Raw genomic sequence first — 6186 nt, forward strand, 5'->3', positions numbered from 1 at the left:
CACTGTTTATTATTTATCAAATGCAGGTGCTGGACTAAGCCCTTTAAATGTGTTTATCTCATCAGTCTTCACAACTACTTTGTGACCTAGCTATCTTTATCATACTATTTTTTCCGGATAAAATAACCTGAAATTCAGAGAAAGTAAGTAATTCACCCAAGGACATGCAGAAACCTGGTGTCATTTTTTAAAAACATACACTGCCTGACCCCAGCACCCGGTCTCCGAACGCCCTGCGTGCAGCCCTGTGTGCGCGGAAAGTCCGCGGGCGCTGGAGATGCACGGGTAGCACCCGCGCTTGCCCGCATGGTCCGCTGTCTGAGCGGAGCTAAGTCCGAGTCGGGCCACCGCCCAGCTCTGCCATCAGACCTTCTGGGGTCGGATTCTAGTTTCGCCACCCGGGAGAGAAGAGTGGCTTCTGACAAGTTACATAACCTTCCTGTGCTCAGCCTTCTAGTGTGTGGAGATCGCTCTAGGTAGATGGACACGGTCCCTGTCTTGGTAAGAACTCAGTGCCCAACTTTCCAAATAATGAATATTCTTCCCTGTACACACTCACGCACACCCATACACGTGCACACCCATTGCCCGTTTTGCTACTTCTTTGCTCCCAATGGTAACATAGAAATGTGCTGTAATTGACACATTAAAGTGGTTAATTTGGTAACCACTAAAGTGGTTAGTATGGGTCGTTCCTGAATCTTTGTGTAGCCATGTCCATACTCTCTTCGTTTCTTCAGACTAAATTCAATCATGTAACTTTGGTCCGTGAATAGCTTTGAAGAATTCATAGTACCTGATACACATCACAAACATTTTTCTGAAAGAGATGATACCAGCACCAGAATTCTGCCTGCGGTAGTTAAAAGCTTTACCGCTCAGTCTCGAATCATGGCTCCTATAACACCTGGACGGGGTCTCTAACTTGGAGCTTCAATTCTGAGTGAATCCACACCATGAGATGAAAATATATAAAGTTTAGTTTTTGGTGAATCTGGGTATACTCATATACGATAAACTTCAATGACAATGAGACCAGAATTTCAATTCACCCTCACTGAGTACAAACCCCAGCTAAATGTGGCCAAGTGTCTGGTTCCCGTTTTCTCTTTTGTACCAGCCACGATTTTTGATCCTTTTCTGTGCGTCTCCTGGTGTTCTTGTTCCACTTTAGGAGGTTATTTCCTTTGAACAGGACATTTCTTACTATTTGCAGCAAATTTTTAGTTTCCTTCTGCTTCTTAGAATACAGAGCCTATCTCAGTGTTCAAAAAAAGACCGCTACCCCCTTCTACGATGCTGTTAAATCCTCCTCATCTGTTCTTTATTATACTACCCTAGCAACGCTCACTGTTTTTAGGGTCCTCTGCCGTCACTCTGTTCATGGACTCCCTGGTTGTGGTGGCTTCATCTAATGGTCTGGAGTTGGGCAGAAATACTGGATTAAATTGTACAGTAGTATAATCACTGTTATATTTCCTATGTCATGCTGTGATATGTGCAGGTCAGTTTAATTATTCAACCTACTTCACAACCACAGTCATGCAGCCTACATTAGTGAAAGATGATACAAAGTTACAACATAACTCACTACATCAAAACTCATTCCAATATAAGAGGAATCAAAGGGAACCGTCCAGGCAGAGATTCTCATTCATTTAGCAGCACAGGAGCCGCCTGCCTTCCGGACAAGTGTGCAGCCTTGATGCACTTGTAACGTTGTTTCCCTTGCAGTAACGGTAAAAATTTTCACAAATAACAAGGAAAATCAAAGTCATTGCTCAGTTGAACTGGGTCACGTTTTTTCCATGTTTATAAAGGACTGACCTCAGAAACGAACCATTTGATCTTTGTGGTTTTCTTTTCTAAATTTAAATTCCAGTCTTGTTTAAAGTCACATCAGCACCCCTTTAATCTAAGGCAGTTGGGGCCATTGTTAAAAGGTTTAATTGAAGAAGTTGGTTAAAGCAGAAATTATTTTTAAAAGACACCTTAAAGATTTTATTTACTTTAAGAATATGCAGCCTTGGCTGGGCAGCTCAGTTGGTTAGAGCATTGTCCCAATTCGCCACGGTCATGGGTTCGATCCCCTGTCAGGCCACATACAAGAATCAACCAGTGAATGTAAGTGGGACAACAAATAGATGTTTCTCTCTCTTTCTATCTCTCAAACCAATAAAAAAAGAACATATAACTTTGTATTCATTCACCTGTATTTTGCTGTAGACCTGTTGTCCTCATTCTGGGTGTGGGTGCCCTGACTGGAGTTGGCCGTCATCTTTCTTTCATCGACCGCAGCCACAAGTCATTGTCTCTGAGCCCTGGCGTGGCTTTCATCCCATGGATCAATGACAATTTAAGGACATGGGCACAGCCACCTGAGTGCTGACGCCTCCTACATGTTCATGACTCTTTAAAAATACTTTGTCTCACTCACATCTAATCTGACAACATAATTTTTAGTGATTCACCTTTTCAAAATCTTTCTAATGCATTCAATACAGTTTTCAACTCTTCATTTGCATTCATGTTCAGTTGTCTTACAAGTTATTTTATTAAATCATGCAATTACAAAACACGTTTAAGAGGCATAACAGGGCTGAGAACAAACGTAGCTGACTCTTGGCAAGCCCCCAACTCAGCTGGTGGGAGCCAGAGGCTTTATCACGCTCTAGGCGTGCACAGAAAAGCTTTGTATGGAGATGGGAGCACTTGGGAATGCGGCAAGTTGGAGAAGTGGGGTTGGTTAAAAGAGTCCCATTGTTCCCATTATGAAATGTTTTATAGAAAATGTGAATGCTATTTATTACGATTTCTATTAATGTGTGTAATGAGTGTTTTGCGAAGGTCAAAACCTTTTAATTTGAGATCCTGAAAGATTTTATCCTTTCATTCACTCTAACGCTTGTTTTGACGTAATTCTTGGCAGCTTCAGTATCTGAGCCTCGATGAATCTCGTGAGACAAGGACGTTCCAGTTCCGTCACCTCCCCTCTCCCACACGTCTTGTCTCCCACCTGCCTGCAACACTTCACGCTCTTCATTCTCACATCTTAACGTTGTTTTCGTCCATAACTGCAACCGGTCCATACCTTCTGTTCCCAAAACCGCCTTCTGTAACTACCACTCCAACTTCGCAGCTACATTCAGTAACCTCAGATCTACAAGCCCTTGTGCCCACTTCGCTCTCCCTCAGCCCTGCTTGTGTGCATTGCTCTACTTTTCCAACTTAAGTTCCCTGGTCAAACATCATTGTTCCCCTGCACACACCCTCAGCTCCCTTGATGCACTCTGTTGCTTTCTAAGTTTTCTTTGGGAAAATCCCAACCTTGGCTACATCTAACTATCTTCCTACTCTATGGGTGTAACAGAATGTGGTTGTAAACAAACATACAACTGTGTGATTGGTCTCACTTCAAATTCATGGTCACTCACGGTAGGTGAACCTCATGCAGCCTGGCCTTGTGTATTCCACTGGCTTTCCCTTTCTCCTAGATGATTATTTCACACTTTCTCCTCTCTCTTTAAGCTCCCATATCTCTTGCCCCATGCTCTCTTAGCTGACCATGCTTCCTAGTCCATTAAGACAATATAAACAAGCAGAAGAGACTTTTCATAAGCTCCCATCCACAACTACTCATCTTCCTACGTTAGTTCCCATATACTCCATCTTCCTTCCTGTTTACCAACTGTCCACCTCTCTTTTACCAAGCTTTCCTCTTCTGCTGGATTTTCTCATCGGTACATGAAAAGAAAATGCCATTCTCCCCCCATTAAAAACCAAACTTTAATTTTTATTGGTTGATTGAATTTGTTGGGGAGACATTGGTTCACAAACCCACACAGGTTTCAAGTGTTCCACTGAAGAAAACGTCATCTGCACACTGCATTGCGCACCCAGGGCCCAAAGCAAAGTCTCCTTCCGTCTCCACTTAGCCCCGCTTTGCCCACCTCCACCTTCCCCACCCCGTTTCCCTCTGATTATCACCACAGTGTTCTCTGTGTCTATGTGTGACATATACATGTTTGTGCTTAATCCTTTCACCTTCTTTCTTCCAGCCCGCATGCCCTCCCCCTTGCCAGTTGTCAGTTAATCTGTCAGTTAGTGAGTCTATGCCTCTGTTTCTATTTTGTCCATTAGTTTATTTTCTTCATTAGATTCTCTATATAAGTAAGATATAGTATTTTCTTTTTCTGATTGGCTTGTTTCAATTAGCATAATAATCTCCAGGTTCATCTGTCCTCTCACAAAAGGTGAGATTTCCTTCTTTTTTTACGGCCAACTAGTATTTATTGTGTAAATATCCACTCAAACCTCCTTTTAAAATCCCATTTCTCCCTCTAGCTACTTCCTCACTTCTCTGCCCCTCTCTACAGTGTAGCGAAACTTGTTAAAAATAATCTGTACATACTGATCCTTTCCCTCTGCTCCCGTTCTCTCACATGCATTCCAATCAAGCATTACATTTTTTAAAATTCTCACCTGAGGAAGATTTTCCTCTGTCCTTTTATAGAGAGAGGAAGGGAGAGAGAGAAACATTGACTGGTTGCCTCCCATACGCACCCAGACCGGAGATCCTACACACCCAGACTGGGGATTGAATTGTAACAGGTGCTGACCTGGAGGTCCCCCCAAATGGAGAAAACCCCCATAGCTGTCGCCTGGGGGGCGAGGGAAGTGGAGCAGGGCCAGTGAGAACACTTTGCATGTCTGAAGAACTTGGCCAGTGTTTTAATAGTGTTTAAAGCTGCGCCCATGCTCAGAGCAGGGAGATGGCATGCCTCTGCCTCGTGGTGTGATGTAGCCAGAGGGGCTTCCTGAGCCCGCGAGAGCAGCTTGGAGGCAGCTTCTGTGTCAGGTGCCATGCTTGCCTAGACTAATAATGGCATCCGAGAAAGGCAGAAGAAGCCAGACTACTGGCAGGTGTGACCCAGTGTAGGAAGAGTTGGAAAGGTGGTTATGGAGGAAGATCCACATTGGGATTTAAACCCAGGAGAAACAGCTACGCTGGGGCTTTTTTACCTTGTGGTTTGGGAATGGAGAGGGCACTGTTGACCCCACAGCTTAGAGAGAGGCAGATAAGCAGGACGTAGCAACTGTGCGGACTCCTGACCACATGGCTGGGGAAGAAGCCTCCTGATCATGCAGCGGCAGTCTGGGGTCTCGGACACGTGGTGTGAAAGGATGGAGAAGGGTTCTTTGGCACATGATGAGGATGTGGTTTGGGCTTAAGAATGGGAGTCTAGCCAAGTTATGAACTGCTATTTTCTTTTCTTGAGGTACCCCTGACTGGCCTGGTTTGGCAAGGGAAGGCAGCAGTGTGTGTGTGTGTGTGTGTGTGTGTGTGTGTGTTTGTGAGTGTGTTAAAGGGACTTTGGGATTTTACAGTGATGTTCTGCCTTTACTAAAACCTGTATGAGTTTTGAATAAATAGTTCTTTTTTTTTTTCCCACCAAACTCTGGAATTCAGAGCCACAGTTCTTAATCGGCAGCGGGCAAAAAGAACCATACAGTAGCAAGACCCCCAGGGGCAGGGGGGTTTTCTGTAACAGTACCTGGTGCCTAATGCATGGCTGATAATTGCCCCTGGCAGAGGGACCCCCTCAGGTGTGGGAGAGTGAGACTGGAATTTCCTAGTCTGAGAATTTCTCTGCACCTCTCGTGAGGGTATTGGCTGCCTAAACACACCTGAAAGGTAAAAAGGGAATGGGTTTGGGAAGGGATTGGAGAAGTGAGATGGTTTGGCTGAAAATTTGTTTCTTAGCACTGATTTGGAATAATGGATTGTGGATAATAGTTCTGTTTATATGCTGCTTCCAGGTTGCTCTGGTCTGCTTGCTTACTGAACCACAAACTAGGTATGTGCCCTGACCAGGAACGGAACCACAACCTCTTGGTTATGAGATGATGCTCTAGCCAATGGAACCCCACCGGCCAGGGCCCAGTCCATCTTTTACCCCTACTGCTCTCTCAGAACTTAGTAAAGTCGCCAGATCTTTACACTGAAGACCCAATAGTAAAGTATCCATCTTCATCCTTACTTCACCTATCAGTGAAACACTTGGGCCAGTGGATCACTTCCTCTGTACGTTACTTTATTCACTAGCCTTCCGGACACCATCCTCTTTCAGGCCCTTCCCCTACACTTCTGGCTGCTCCTACTCAATCTCCTTTGTTTGTTCTTCT

This window comes from Artibeus jamaicensis, unplaced genomic scaffold (assembly GCF_021234435.1).
Source record: "Artibeus jamaicensis isolate MK-2021 breed Jamaican fruit bat unplaced genomic scaffold, CSHL_Jam_final contig_233, whole genome shotgun sequence".
NCBI lineage: Eukaryota > Metazoa > Chordata > Mammalia > Chiroptera > Phyllostomidae > Artibeus > Artibeus jamaicensis.